We start from the raw sequence: 16,651 nt of genomic DNA on the forward strand, positions 1-16,651 counted from the left end.
AGGCAGCCTACTGTATCAAGTTCCCATTTTATCTCTCCTCAATCACAGACATATGTACATTTTAAAACTAAAAGCTTACTTTGAGAACCAAGAATTCATGAGAAAGTAGAATGCAGAGCCCACGAATGCTATCTTATTTGATTTTACATCAAACCTCTGTGGTAGGTATTCACCTCAATTGTAAAAATCAGAGCACAGACCTGTGTGTCCCCGGGACATGATGGTAGTCACTGAAACTGAAATTTCCCATCGCACCCTCTGAAGTCCACAGACTTTATACAAGACAAATAAAACCAACCAAGCCCACAACTACAGCATAAATGAGTGCCAGACAATACTACAATCTACTTAAAGACAACAGCAAGCTGAAACAGGATAAAGTCAAAGGAAATCACAAAAAGCACACTAATCAAACTACTCGAAGCAAAGATGAAGGAAAAATTCTTGGAAGGAGCCAGAAGAAAACAACTCATTACATGGAGAAGCCCATCAATTCAAATGCCCATGGACTTCTCATGGAGAGAGATGAGGCCAGAGGACAGGAACTCCATGTCTAAGTGCTGAAAGGGAAAAAGGCTCAACCCAGAATTCTATATCCAGCAAAAAGATCCTCCAGGAATGAAGGCAGAACAAAAACATTCTCAGATGAAAGATAAAACTTGGAGGGTATGTTACCATCTGACCTCATACAAAAGAAAGCTAAAGAAAGTTTCAAGACGAAGAAAAATGATACCATCAAGAAACTTGGATTTTTGGAAATAAAGAACACAAAATTCTTTAAAACGTGTATGACTATTGAAAGCAAAAGCTGTCACATCATCTGGTGAAGTTTTCAGTGTAGAAAGATGTGAATTGATATGGCAGCTATCCTGTAAGAAGCAGGCAATTCCATAGCTTACATTAAGTGTAAAATATGAACAGTGAAAAGTTAGCTATGTATATTGCAATCCTTAGCGTGGAGCTTCTCAACAGCGGTACCATTAACATTTTGGGTCTCAGAATTCTGTTGATGGAGCTGTCCTGTGCATTGTGGAGCGTTCAACAGCAAACCAGGCCACTACACATTTGATGCCAGTAGCAGTATTCCCCCAGTCGTGACAATAAAAATGTGTCCAGATGTCACCCAATGTCACCTGGAGGACAAAAATCACTACCTACAAAAAAATAAAAATACTTGAAATATAATGGCATATAATGTTAAAAGATTAAAAGTAAAAAGATGGAAAAAGATATGATACAAACACTCGTTCAAAGGAAAAAAAAGTAGCTACTATAAGACAAAGAAGACATCAAAAAAATAAAATGAAAGAACCGCCCAGGATAAAGAAGAACATTACATAATGATAAAAGATCAAATCACCCATAAGCTCTAACAATCATAAATGTGCATGCACCTACCACCAGTTTCAAAGTACACAAAGTATGAAATATGTAAGTAAAAGGAGAAAGAAACAAATCCATAATACTGCCGGAAGACTTCGTAACTCCTCTCTCAGTAATTAATGGAAGAAACAGTATCAGAAAGGACAGAAAGACATGGTCAGCACTGTCAGCCAACCTACCCTGGCACTCCACCCTGTCCGGCAGAATGTTCTCATCAAGTGCACCATGAACACTCATCCCCACGGACCACAACCTGGGCCATAACACAAACTAACAAATTCAAAAGAACTGAAATTAGACAAAGTATGTTCTCTTCCCATAAAGGAATTTCTTTTTTTTATAAAGATTTTATTTATTTATTTCACAGAGAGAGACACAGCGAGAGAGGGAACACAAGCAGGGGAAGTGGGAGAGGGAGGAGCAGACTCCCCGCTGAGCAGGGAGCCTGATGTGGGGCTCGATGCCAGGACCCTGAGATCATGACCTGAGCTGAAGGCAGATGCTTAACGACTGAGCCACCCAGGCGCCCCATAAAGGAATTTCTTTTAAAAATCAGTAACAGAAAGGGACGCCTGGATGGCTCAGGTGCTTAAGGGTCTGCCTCAGCTCAGGTCATGATCTTAGGGTCCTGGGACCGAGTCCTGCTTCTGGCTCCATGCTCAGTGGGGAGTCTGCTTCTCCCTCTTCCCTTCCCCCCACTCATGCTTGCACTCTCTCTCTCTCTGAAACAAATAAATAAATCTTAAAAAAAAAAAATCAGGGGCACCTAGGTGACTCAGCCAGTTAAGCGTCTGCCTACAGCTCAGGTCGTGATCCCAGGGTCCTGGGATCAAGCTCTCTGCTCAGCGGGGAGTCTGCTTCTCCCTCTGCCACTCTCTCCCTGCTCATGCTCTCTTTCTCTCACTCTCTCTCAAATAAAATCTTTAAAAATAACTTTAGAAATAAATCAGTAACAGAAAGATATTTGGAAAATCCACTAATAACTGGCGGGGGGGGGATTTGGGAACAAATTTGGGAAGCAGCATTTGGGAACAAAACTGTCACGATGCTGGAGAATCATCCAATTCTTCACAACTGCAAATGGAAACTTACGAACAGCAGAAATTCTACAGAGATCAGCACCTTAAGCTAGAACTCACACTCAGAACCAGTCACCACAGGACAACCTGATGTCTGCCTGCTGGTGTGATACAAGAATAAGCAGATCCAGCATTCCTGCTAACACATGTACACATTTACCGTATTTACTCAATCCCAGAGCAGTGGTTCTCAAAGTGCAGTCCCCAGAAATTCTTGGAACCACCCCCAGAAACAAGAAACTTCTGGAAGTAGCCTACAGTTGGCATCAAGAGCCCTCGCACTCTGCTGCTTGAGAAGCACTGCTCTGGGGCTAATTTTCACGTGACGGGAAGTGCACAAAATAAGAGCACTACACCCAACTCCAGGAGGTACTAATCCAGACACTACCAACCACCAGCCTGGACTCTTCAAAAATGCCACATGAGAAGAAAGAAAACCACCACAAAGATTTCTCCAAATTAAAAGAAATTAAAAAGATATAACCAAATGAGGGGCGCCTGGGTGGCTCAGTTGTTAAGCGTCTGCCTTGGGCTCAGGTCATGACCCCAGGATTCTGGGATCGGGGGACTCCCTGCTCTGTGGGAAGCCTGCTTCTCCCTCACCCACTCCCCGTTTGTGTTCCCTCTCTCACGGTATCTCTCCCTATCAAATAAATAAAATCTTTAAAAAAAGAATGACAATGGTGAGTGCTACTCCAGATGGTCAGGAATATCCAAGAACAGAATTATTTCCATTCTGCTCTAAGACGTTATTGAAATACATCTTCTACAGTACATAACAAGCTTTAAATGTATATGAAGTATACACACAGTGCAGAGTACATAAACGAGCTTTATATGTGCCAACTTAGCAGTCCCTCAGGGAATCTGTGGATGTGGGTGTTCACAAACCTGCATGTGTGTGGGGGCGTGTGCATGTGCGGGTATATGCAGTGACGGTGCCAGGCAGTCCTTTGCTTACTAGGATTCTGTGAAAAGGTCAGAAGGCAAGATTCCAGAAGACTCCACCTTCTTGAAACTTTATTTTTTTGAAACAGGTGCCTAGCTGTCAAGAATCCAAACACAAGTGGGGCACCTGGGTGGCTCAGTTGGTTAAGCGACTGCCTTCGGCTCAGGTCATGGTCCTGGAGTCCCGGGATCGAGTCCCGCATCGGGCTCCCTGCTCAGCAGGGAGTCTGCTTCTCCCTCTGACCCTCTTCCATCTCGTCCTCTCCATCTCTCATTCTCTCTCAAGTAAATAAATACAATCTTTAAAAAAGAAAAAAAAGAATCCAAACACAAGTGGAATTCAACGACTATAAAGATGTCCTTGGACAATAAGGCCAATGCTGACCTGCTACCTAAGCTCCTTTTACCATCTTTTTAACATGTGGTAACTAAAAAAATAAGCCAGCAAGTGGATTACTGAGTTAAAGGTTACTGAGGTATCCCCCACTGTTGGACAGAGAAAACATTTATAAATTCCCACTAAATAACGTTTCCGTGCAAATATCTGTACACAGAACTTTCTCCATATTTTTACATGAATTCTTTCAAAGAATCCCAGAACTGCAATAGTTTGTACAAAGTCATAAGCTCTAAAACACTTGAAATATTATTGCCAACTGCAAATTTAAACTCCCACCACTGAGTGCTATGAATAATGCCAAAAGCAATTTTACCTCACCCTCATCAGATGAGAGCTAAATACATGTACCCTTCGCTTAAATAAAGGGAGGAAAATGGCATCTTGTCATCACCGGCACCGATTCACGTTTGCTAGCACACGGGGTCCTGCACTACTACTTACAAACTGTGGCTAAGGCTGCTCCCCATGCTGTTCAGTGGAGCTGGGCGTATTTGGGGCGTGTGCACTGGGGGCACCCCCGGAACTAGGACCCTCTCCCGTGGCACCAGCCTCCTCACAGGTAAATCTTCACTGGCCAGGAACTCAATGTGCCCCTTCAGCAAATGTCACCAGGACTAGGACGGTTTTTGTTAGTGATGTGGTCCCCAGTGGTCTGCCCTAACTTACTTTTGCCCATAAACCCTGTTACTTCCAGGGAGCATTTCTACCAAATACGAAGTTTTGCAGGGATATATATACTATACAACAACAGAAATGGGGATGTTATTTATGCAAGAGTCCATCTCTTCCACACTGATTGGTAGTATCTCTTAAATGTATTGTATTAGAGTAATTTGGGCGCAAGAAAACAGGACTTTAACCTACAACCACATGGAACTGGACTCTCTGCAAGGACCTACAGGAGGAGATGCTGCATATTGACACCCTGACTGTAGCCCTGTGAGTCCATACGGTTCTGACCTTCAGAACTGGAAAATAATACATTTGTTTTAAGCCACTACATTTATGATAATTTTACAACAGCAACAGGACACTGATACAACTGCATAGCAATTAATGACGATTTTTTTCTTTGTATTCTGAGTCAATTTGACAATCCTGCTTCCCGTGACCTCGCTCTCATCTTTCCTCCCTCACGTGAAACGGCCCTCGGATAAGAGAGGGTGGTGAGGTGAAGACAGAGGTGTTCTCCTCGTGGAGGATGTAAGTGTGCCGACGGCCTGTGCTGAGGCTCCCCCGGGCACTCTGGTGCTTCAGTGCAGTGCCGATTAGGCATCGAGGGGACCCGACACACAGCGCACGACAAACACAGGCACCACCTGCCCTGAGACCGTAAAGCAGAGAATAAGCCTGAGGAGACGGTGGGCAGATCTTTAGCAAACACTAACCACGCAAACACTTCTCCTCCTCCCAATATAATGTCATATAAAAAATAAAAACCACGAGACCTCTGAAAATACTGGAGTACAAAGAGTACGTTAGGCTGAGGACCCCAAGGAAGATCACCTCTCAAAATCCTTACAGGAAGGTGAGAAAACGCTCTGCAAGCCGTTTGGCTGTGCTGGGTACATACCCTCAGTCACCTGCTGAGCACCACTACATGCGCGCCCACACTGAAGACACGGCAGTCAGTAACGGACACAGCTGGTAACTCACAAGCTCAGACTCACTCACCAGGAAATCTTAAATGACAGCAGTGGCTACTGGCGAGACAGTCCCCTAGCCCTTGGAAGGTGCCGACTGAGCTCAGGCTGCAGGGGCTGCATCCAGGTAGAGGGGCATGGTGCGTGTGGAATGACCGCCGTGGACGGGAAGGTAGGGAAGGTAGGTGGGGCAGCGCAGGGCTCAGGAAGGACTGCCAGTCACCCAAGCTAAGCCACAGCTATCCGTGGGAATTCTGGAACTGGAGCTGGGACACAGAAGGCAGCCTGCTTCGAGATAACTACAACTGTCAACTCCTGTAAGGAGAGCGACGAGAGGTCTACACCGCTCTGCAGATTAGGACGCCCAGAACAGCTGTCTTCTGAAAGAGAAAACACAGACAGACAGACACACAGGTAGAAAGGATTAGAAAGTGTTTCCCATAAAAATGGAAGATTAAATACACGACTGCCTTCAACACCAAAAACACTGCTTTTTCTTAAAGCTGAAACCTACAGAACAGAAAACAAGAGATGATAACAAAATGTAGAAAGCTAGAAAGCAGATAGATGGATGGTAAATAAGCAGATCCAAGAAAAACAGGAGTCTCAGCACAGCCGCGAGGAAGCAGGAGAACCCTGGGACCCCGGAGGGGCGGGTCTGGCGTCAGGGGGACCTCTGAAGCGGGTGGGGAGGGAGGGAAGAGTAGGAACTGACTGAAAGCTACTGAAGACCATCTGGATCCTCAGGTGACCCCTCCCAGCTACAGAGCAAGGGACAGCTACCCCCTGGGGGAGGGAAAGCAGAGGGCGAGGCTGAAGGAAGGACAGTGAACGTGGGTGCAAGCCAGCGTGGCCTCCCTTCCCTGCTGCCCAGGTAGAAATTCAGCGTTGAGAGGAGGAGGAGGGACAGGAGAAGCCGGCGGCCAGTGTTTGCTGAAACTGTCAGGCATGAATTTAAGCACCTCGCCTACGTTCATTTAATTCCTAGTTTTAGACAATTAACATAGGAAATTCTTACTATAAAAAAGAAAACTAACTGAAATGTCCAAGACCAAAGGTGGTCTATCCATACCACGTGACATCACCCGGTTTAAAAGAAGTAGGCAATGTGACGTGTGCCATGGCACGAAGCTTGAAAACATTTCGCTCAGTGAAATAAGCCAGACGCAATACGACAGACCCCGAAGGGCTCCACCTCCACGAGGTGACAGCAGTCAACTCCACAGACACGGAGGTACAGAAAGGCTATGGGGGCCGGGGAGGGGGGACAGCGAGGCGTCTCCCGGGTGCAGAGCTTGGGTTTGGGAGGAGAAAGGAGGCCTGGGGGCGGGAGGTGAGGACAGTGGTACAACAGCGTGAATGTGCTCACGGCCACTGCACTGCACGCTTGGGTAGACGTGCTTAAGATGGTAAGTTTTATGTTAGGTCTGATAAATTTTTTAAAAAGGAACAAATTCTATAAATATCGCTGAAATCCAGCTCCCTAGCAGCCGCGTAACCCCCGGAAGATGGGTATTTCCTCATCACTACCCACATCTCCAACATACGAAGCTGGTTTCTACCCTGGGGTCTGCCTGAACGCACCACCAGGCCCCTTCCCCTCACCCTCCTGCCGGCTGCCGCAGTTAAGGAACTAGAATCGGTATGGCTATCCTGGAAAAGCCAAATCCTCACACACCAGGCACATTCAGGCAAGAGTTTGATCACTTGGGGAGCTGGCCTGTCAATGAGACCAAACACCAGAAGGAGAGAGAACACTCCTGAAGGCCTCCTGGACTGTGAGGCCCTGGAGAAGGGGGCTGGGGTCTACGGAGCCCTTCCCACAACCGGGCACCCAGGGTACCTGTATTCTGCATGGTCCAAGAAGAAAAGTTTAGCGCAAATGAGAAACTTTTACAGCACATGACAGTAAAACCATTCCTCAGAAACAGTTCTCACAAATAAAATTTAAAAAAAGCAAACACTTGGGTGCCTGGGTGGCTCAGTTGGTTAAGCGACTGCCTTCGGCTCAGGTCGTGATCCTGGAGTCCCAGGATCGAGTCCCGCATCGGGCTCCCTGCTCAGTGGAGAGCCTGCTTCTCCCTCTCCCTCTGCCTGCCTCTCTGCCTACTTGTGCTCTCTCTCTATCTCTGTCAAATAAATAAATAAAATCTTAAAAAAAAAAAAGCAAACACTTTGAATGACAGATGAGCAAAGACAATTCATAAAAAAAATACAGCTGTACTTCGAGAATTATGTGCAGCCACATTAGGAACTCTAACCCTTCCCACACACACCTGAGGGACCGCCCTGGGCGAGCGCTGTCCCGAGGAGGACAAACACAAGAAGCGGGCTGCCTACTTGCAAAGGGAGACGTGCTGGGAAGACTCTAATACAGAAGGCGCGAGGGCCAGAAGGAAGCCGAGTCTCAAAAGAGACACCTGCATGAAAGGAACCAACCACAGAAGGTCTTGGGAGACCTGGAAGGGGCTGCGGAGCCTTGAGGGCTCAGGACTGGAGAGAAAGCCGGGGCAGCTGGAGCGGGCAAGGCACGGGAGGGCCACCGGATGCGGCTGAAGGGGTGGGCAGGGCTGAGTCCCTTGGGCACGGCCTGCCAGCATAAGGAGTCTCACTTTAACTCTCAGTGCAAGGGAAGTCAGTGGAAGGTTTTAACACTAGGAGTCATTTTTGTTTCCAAGAGAACTTCTAAAACACGCAAATTAAAACAAATGAAAAAAATTCTTCACCCTTAGCATTCTTAACAGTCTTGGCTAACGAAGCACTCTTAATGACTAGCAAGAGTGTGAACAACTTTTATGGAGGACAGTTTGTGAAAATGCCCTGACAGCCCTTTTTTGTAATGGGAGTAACTTTAACCATAGGTTCTAATGATCCATGAAAACAAATATTTGAAAACATGAAAAACGTACACAAGATTGATCTACCAAGATGACCATTACTGTGCTGTGCTGCTTAAAAGTCTACCCAAAAAGCACAGAAGACTTTAGTTCCAGTGATGAGACCCGGTCCCGGGTGTCGGACACCCACACGCTGTCGCTGACAGCAGTAAGGCGGAGGGAGGGCCTTCCGAGAGTCACAGTGAGGAGCGGCAGCACCTGTCCCCGCCCCGACCAGCACCAAGGGTCCCCTCGCTCCAGTCACCATCCACACACCACACAACATCCCCACAACAGGAGACTCGTCATTTGAGGGGCTCACACAAAAGCTCCTCTCAGCTGTGAGGTAGCGGGCCTACAATAGAGTTAATAGGTTTCCTCAGAAAAATTCCTTTTTTCTCATTCTCTGCATAAGATCACTTCTTTTAAAACAGTCAACTAGAAAATGAGTATTTATACAAAATGCAATTAAAATTCCAAATGCCACTTAAATATATTATAATATAGTATACAAAATGAGATTTTTAGTCTTTTTCATTACGTTCTTTCAGCGATTGTGCTGCATTTTTGCAAAAGTCACAGTCTTATCAAGTTTCATGCTAGAAAAGTAGTACAAAGAGTCTGAAAGATAATGAACATAAGCAACATCACGTTTAGTAACCTCCACTTCAGAGATGGAGCCTTTGAACTGGCAAGCAATTTATTCCATTTCCAAAGCAATTTTCCTATCGTATTGAAAATTTTACCTCAGTATTTAAAAACAATAAGATGATGAATAATGGATTTTTTCAGAGACAATATAAGCAAAAAATCCTAAGTGTCTGTGTTGCCTAGTGTCATACACACTTAATTGGTTTGTCACACAAGAAAAATCAACGTTTCCAGCAATTAAGTATAATTCTGGAAACATATTTTTAAAAAGAGTAAAAACAATGTGAACAAAGACGACAGAACAGATGATACCAAACCCAAGAGTACTGCCACACTAAGAAACGGAGACAACTCTCTTAGCTGCTGCCAAAGGTTTAGAAAAACTGGGAACCTTCAACAAGAAACACTCAAGTACTAGAAGGTGCGTAATTTACATGTATCTAAGTAAAAGTAGGTCAATACAATAACTAGCTTAAACTCACATTAAGTATCTAACAGCCTTATTGTTTCCATTTTGAGGAGAAGCATTGCTGAGAAGCCAACTGATAGTAAAGGGAGAAACCATTTAAAATATGCCTAATGCTTAAACCTTCTTTAAGAAAAATAAACACTGCCCTCTTTGCCTACATGTTAATAGAGTAGAAAAACAAAGCAACAAAGTACTATAAAGAAATGGGTATGTTTCCTTCATCAAACACAGCTTCCAAGTTCAAGCGTGTCACTGATGAGTCACTAATAAGCAGCAAAACTGTATACTGGGAAACTGGGACTCTTCCCTTCCTACAGTAGCAGAGGAGTTAAACAGCAGATTAGTTGTGTAAAAAAAAAAAAAAAAAAAGGAAAGGAACATTGCCTGAAAGGCACGCCTTGACCTCAGCAATAAAAACAAGCAAGACGCGCAAGGGCCAGTCAGTGCCCATGCCCAGAGATGCCCCCCATGTGGACTATGGACACAGTAACCTCGGAGCCACCGACTCCTCTTCCACGGCGTTCTGTAAAAAACCTCAATACCAATTTCTTAACATAAGAAATTACACCAACGCTATACATGAATCGAAACAAGCTTCTAAATTAGAGTAATGGGACAATATCTAATATTATGTAAACGCCAATCCAGAAATTAAAAACATAAGTGGGCCGATTAGCTCAGGACACATGACCCAGTTATACCCAAAACTGTCATGTTCACAATCACCAAATCTATCTTCATGCTAATACTGTCAGCTGTAGAAACTACAGTGAAACAGACCTGTTCTGGCAGGCTTAAAGAATTTCATGAACTCGAGTGAACTACAGATCCTTAAAAATACGTCTCTGATTCCAAGGAGTCCTGGGCCTGAGCACTTTGATAAACACTATCTTAAGAATCATTTGGTAGCGGCACCTGGGCGGCTCAGTCACTAGCGTCTGCCTTCGGCTCAGGTCGTGATCCCAGGGTCCTGGGATCGAGTCCCACACTGGACTCCCAGGGAGTCCGCTTCTCCCTCTGCCCCTCCCCCTGCTTGTGCTCTCTCTTTCTCTCACTCTCTGTCAAATAAATAAATAAATCTTAAAAAAAAAAAACAAAGGAAGAATCATTTGGTACTTGAGAAAACCTTTTCAGCTGTGAAAACACAAAAAAGTTTCATCTTTATAACTAGAGTAAAGGCATTTTTTTAGATCATAATTGTAAAATTTTTAACGATTCAGAGGAAATCGTGTATAGACACTCATTCTGAGTGTCTATAAAAAAAACTGTGTTGCCTCTATTAAGAAACACACTAATATTTTAGAGATAATCAGACAATAGCCATCTGTTCTCAGCATGGCTCTCTTCTCAAACACTAAAGTTTAACCATTATAATATTGCAAATGACTCTAGGCAGGGCCAAAAGCCACACTGCAACATGAAGCAAAGAATAGGTACTAATAGACATGGATAAACACAATGATGTCCAGTGTCAGTCATTCTTTTTTCAAATGTGAAGATAATTTAAATGACACGGGTACCATTTAAAAGACAGAAATGAAAAATACCAAATTAACAAATGCCTTACTTTTACCCACCTATACATACTACAGGAAGAAAATCAATGCCTCACTTCAGTTCACAGAAAATGATCTTAACAAGTAATTGCACTCTTACTGAACTATTAAATACTATGCGTGGGACACAGCATTTCATTCACCTAGTAACTTCCAAAAAAAAAAAAAAACCCACCCCCCCGAAAAAAAACCAAGAACATCCTCCTGTATTAACCATACTCAAATCATATCTAATTTGTCCCCTTGAAATTTTCATAAAGTACAAACCCAATGATGAAAAATTTTATACCAGTTGTAACAATTTATGATCACTACATGTTAAATATATTGTGTCCTAAACTAGCATGATTATAATGAAATAAAAGTAGTTTCACTCCAAGGAAAACCTGAAAACCTTTAAAATACATTACTACAATTCCTTATACCTTACGAACACAAAATGACATTTTTATATGGTCAAAGAAAAAGCCTTTTAAAGCTCACAAAGCAAGAAAAGCCCGTGTCAAAGCTGTTTTTCTAACAACTAATTAGCTTTCAATTGCCAATGTGGAAGAAAAAGACCCCATAATATAAACTTTTGTTATTGGAAATAGAAGACTGAATTTGCACTTATTTTTTTATCTATTTTTTTAGCTGTATTCTAAATTACAGCACACATTTCCCAAAACAGAAATACTAGAAAAGCCATAATTTGGATATAAAACTTTACTCACTTTACAGTTCTGAAATATGAAATTAGAGATTTGTTATATATTAAGTCAAAAGTACCCTAAACACAGTTAGCTTTGTTAAGTATATCTCACTGCAGTAAGAAAACCTCCAGAGATGAGGTGCGGGAGGTGCTGAGAGGCAGGGCGCTAGGTCTCTCTCAGAGGTGAAGAAAATCTTCCAACCCTGCCCGTGGTCATGGCTGCATTTACCTTGTGAATACATAAAACCCTGAATTTTACACTCCAAACGGGAGGCCTGTAGCCAAAACTGTTAGTGAATGGAAAAATAAATAATAAGACTGACTTTCAAATACAAAGAGTAAAGACAAAAACAGAACAAAGGTAAATGACTCCTTCCTGCCAGTTCCAGAACAAGACTTGAGCAGACAGGGCGCCCTCCCCCTCTCCCCCATAAGCTATAACCCTGGAGACAACAGAGGGAAAGGTGAAGAGAAGGAGGCTGACCAGGAGGGACCCAGACCCCAGAGGTCACACAACAGGGAGTTCCCAATGCGCTCCTTCAGCCTCATTTATCCCAAATTGTGTACCAGAGAGTCAGCAGCCAGAAAAACCACGGACATAAACCAAAGAGAGCCCCAAGAACAGCCCAGGCCCTCCTGCCCATCCCTACCACTGGGTTCACAGGAACCCAGAGGTAAAGGTCCCCAGGCCATACTGCAGGAGGCCAGAGGCTGCAATAAACAGGCATTCCTCCCCTCCCCAGACAAGGGGACATCAGCAGAGCCCCACGCAGCACCGCAGACCCCATGTCTGCCCAGCGGTGAAGGGGGCACCCTCTTCTCCCAGGTGTCAAAGGGAACCCAGCTTTCACCCCATCTGCCAGCAACAAGGCAGCACCACCTCATCCCACCTCCCTATCCCCCAGTCCCATGGGGTGTCAGAGGAGGCCTGATAAAACAGAAGATTATTTGAATAAAGTCCAGAACCTCCCAGCGTAATACCCAAAATGTCCAGGATACAATTTAAAAAAAAAAAGGACTCATTATACCAAAAGCCAGGAAAATCTCTACTCCTGAAGGAAAAATAATCAACAAATGCCAACATCAAAGGGATGCATATGGTGAAATTATCTGACAAGGATTCTAATATCCATCATAAAAATGTGTCTATGGGCAATTGCAAACATACTTGAAGCAAATGAAAACAAACAAACAGCTATTTCAGCAAAGAAAGCTAATATGAAGAAGAACCAAATGGAAATTCTAAAACTAAAAAATATAATAATGGAGATTTGAAAACAATGCATAGGGTTCAGGGGCAGAAAAGAAGAGACAAAGGAAAAATCAATGAACTTGAAGAGTGAACAACAGAAACCAATCTGGACAGAAAATGGACTTAAAACAAATGAGGAGAAACTCAGGACGTTTGAGACACAAGAAAGATCTCACAAGGTGTCTCCAGAGAGAGTGTTAGAAGAGATGAAAGAGGGTGGGGCTCAAAAAGTTTTAGACAAATAATGGCTGAAAACTCCTAACCTGACAAGAGATAAAACTTGCAGATTCAATATGCTACGTGAACCCCAAACAGTATAAACCCAAAGAAATCTATGTCAAGACCCATAATAATCAAACTACTGGACTAAAGACAAGAAAAAAAGCTTGTAAGTAGTGAGAAATGACATCTTACCCACGGGAAAAGAAAACATTACAATGACATCAGATTTCTCATCAGAAATCATGGAGGCCAGAAAGAAGTAGCACAACATTTTCCAAGTGCTTAAAAGAGAAAAAGGACTGTCAACCCCAAATTGTGTATCTGGTGAAATTACCCTTCAGGAATGAAGGAGAAATAAGACCTTCTAAGACGAAAGAAAACTAAGAGAATCTGTTTTCAGCAGACGTACACTAAAAGAATAGCAAGGAATTCTTAGAACAGAAATAATAAGGAATTCAGGAACTTCAAGAAATAAGAGAACAACAGAAATAGTGAAAACATGGGTCAATAGAATAGTCATTTCTTCTCCTTTTGAGTTTTCTAGATTATGTTTGAGAGAGAGAAAAATTAACACTGATGTGTAACTCTAGTCATATGTAAGGGAAATATTTATGTACTTTTGCAAAATTAAAATATTTATGTGATTGTACAAGATAATTACTTTACCAGTAAGGATGAGTAAAGGGATGTAAAGAGGTACTGATTCTTCACTTTACTAACACTGATAAAATATCAACACCAGAATACTGTGATGAATCACATATGTATATCATATCTAGAACTACCACTAAATAACATCTATACAAAGAGATACAGTGGAAAAACACCATGGGTAAATCAAAATGGAATTCCAAAAATTGTTCAAGTAACCCACAGAAAAACAGGAAAAAGAAAACAAAGAAACAACGCAGCAATCAAAAAGGAAAATGGCAGATATAAGCCCTAACTTGTCAATCATTACACTGAACATAAATGTTCTAAATATATCAATCATAAGACAGAGATTGGCACAGTGGATAAAAAACATAAGCCAACCATATGGTGACTACAAGAAACTTACCTCAAATATAAGCAGGTTGAAAGTAAAAGGATGGAAAATTATATGCCAGGTAAACATTAGTCAAAATAAAGCATGAGTGGCTATATAAATGTCAGAAAAAGGAAAGCCCAGAGCAAAAATATTACTAGAGACAGATGGAAATTATAAAATAATAAAAGCATCAGTCCATCAAAACAGAGCAATCCCAAACATGTCTGCACCAAATGAGACTGGCAAAACAGTAAAGTAAAAATTGATAAAACCAAAAGGAAAAATAGACAAATGCACAATTACAGTTAGAGACTTCAACGACCCACCCTCAACAACCAAGAAAACAAGTAGAACATAAACTAGCAAAGATAACAGGATCTTATCAACATTTCAGAACATTTCACCCAACGACAGCACAATACACCTTCTTTTGGGCCCTGAAATTCTTACCAATACAGACCATATTCTTGGTCACAAGACAAACCACCAAAATTAAATGAAGTAACACGAAGCATGTTCTTTAACCACAAAGAAATCATGCTAGAAATTAGTAACAGAAATATAACAGCAAATTTTCCATGCACATTCCTAAGTAATCCATGAGACAGAGAGAAGTCTCAAAGTAAAACAAAATGCCAAAATTTGTGGGACACCGACAAATCAGTGCTGAGAGGGAAATTGACAGCACAAAATCCTTATGTTAAAAAAAAGAGTAAAAGTCTCCAATCAATAATCTAAACTCCCACCATAAGAAACAAGAATGAGAAGATAAAAAATAAAACCTAAAGAAGCAAACAAAAAGAAGGAAAAGTAAAGCACAGAAATTAACAAAAGTGAAAACAGACAACTACAGAAAAAATAAGAAAAATAAAGGATGGCTCTTTGAAAAAACTCAAACCTCTAGTAAGACTAACCAACAAAAGAGTGAAGGCACAAACCACCAATATCCTGAAGCAACTGGATATTGAAATTTTTTTTTCCTCTTCTGTACTAAAAGTTAGCAGCTTCTGCGGCACCTGTCCAACTCTCGATTTCAGCTCAGGTCGTGATCTCAGGTGGTGGGATCGAGGCCCGCCTAGGGCTACACGCTCAGTGGGGAGTCCGCTTGAGGTTCTCTCTCTCTCTCCGACCCTCCCCCCGCACGCACGCGCACTCTCTCTAATAAATTTTTTAAAAAGTTAATTGCTTCTACAGTTCCTTAGGAATAAAATTTCGATTAAATGCAGAAGACAGTATTTCCTCTTTCTATAAGTTCCTTTTTTATAAAATGTAGTATTCCTCTCTTCGGGCGAGAAACAAGTTAAGTGCGAGCTAAAACCAACTAGGGGAGGAGGCTTCCATTTTCAACCAAAGGTCTCTATGTTTTAAATGGACGACTGAAGTGGGGTCCCATTAAACAATCTAACCTTGTGAACTTCCGTTTCCCGTTGCTAAAAGCAAAACTTCTGGCCAACGAACATGATTAAGTGCACCTGGGTTTGGCACAGAACCTGAACCCTTTGCGTTTGTGACAGGCCGCGCTTCTCCACTCAGGTTTGGGCTTCGTGTCTGCACGTTCACGGTCCCTACCGGAACCACGCCGAGGCTCGGACAGCAGCAGTGTCTGCGGGATGAGAGCGCCGCAGCCGCACGCCGGCCCCCACCTCCGAGGGCGTCGATGGCCAAGGCAGCCCAGGACTGGGGCGGAGCTGGGGGTGACCCCGCCCGGCCCCGACGCTGGGTCCCGGGGCCTCTCCCAAGGGTGGACGCCCCCCCCAGAGTGCAGGCGGGCGGGAGTCGAAGCACTGTGCGCGGCCTGGGAGCTGGGACAGACCCGCCGCCGGGGGCCGGGGGGCGGGGGGCCCGGACGGGGCGCGGGGGGAGGGCCGCCGCGGGGGGAGGGAGGTCGGCGCCGTCGTTACCTGCTGGGCCGTTCGGCCCCCGGCCCAGGCCCGGCCGCGCTGTAGTAGGTCGCGCGTTTGCGGTTGGCCACGGCGGCCGCGCTGCGCACCGGGTACAGAGGGATCCGCTCCGCCATGTTCCGGCCGCCACTTTCCCGCCCCTTCTCGATTCGCTGCCTTTCCCCGCCCTCTCCGCTCAGCTCCAACCCGGCTGAGGCGCCGCCCGCGCGTCCGTGCCCGCCCCGCGAGCGCCGGAGCCCGAGAGCTTCACAGAGCGTCGGAGCCTGATGACGACAGCTTGCGGCGAAGGGAGGGCACAAAAGGCGGCGGCGTTAAGAGGCTCCGTCCCGCGTCCGGGCCCGATGACGTCAACGCCGCGGCGCGGGCGCAAGCGGAGGCGGCGACGCGCTGAGGCTCCGCCTCCCGCGCGCCGGGGCCGGATGGCGTCCCCGCGGCGCGCGGAGGGGGTGTGTCCCGGCGGCCTCGCCCCGCGCTCTGGGCGCTGGGGGCTGGGCGCGTGCGCGTGCGCGAGGGCGCGCGCCGGAGGCCGGCCCGGGGCTGTGCCCCAGGT

The 16,651-nt window shown here is 44.5% G+C and overlaps 1 protein-coding gene across 12 annotated transcripts in view; it reads right to left on the bottom strand.

Annotated features, from left to right (window-relative positions):
- Window positions 1-16,431, bottom strand: part of LOC148161729 (putative phospholipid-transporting ATPase IIB) — a 127,755-nt gene extending 111,324 nt beyond the window's left edge. For 8 of the 12 annotated variants that reach the window (XR_015767380.1, XR_015767377.1, XR_015767376.1 and 5 more), the window contains exons 1-2: window positions 16,102-16,431; window positions 5,485-5,833 (exon numbers count right to left, since the gene is read on the bottom strand). The gene's annotated coding sequence lies outside the window, so the exon portion shown is untranslated. Of the gene's footprint in view, window positions 1-3,364; window positions 3,711-5,484; window positions 5,834-16,101 lie in introns of those variants that run through there. The other 4 variants (XR_015767382.1, XR_015767379.1, XM_088020606.1 and 1 more) reach the window with 4 other exon arrangements.
- Window positions 16,432-16,651: the final 220 nt, after the last annotated feature.

Source organism: Eumetopias jubatus, unplaced genomic scaffold, assembly GCF_037043125.1.
Source record: "Eumetopias jubatus isolate StellerSeaLion01/CBP00866 unplaced genomic scaffold, mEumJub1_p1.0 scaffold_80, whole genome shotgun sequence".
Lineage (NCBI taxonomy): Eukaryota > Metazoa > Chordata > Mammalia > Carnivora > Otariidae > Eumetopias > Eumetopias jubatus.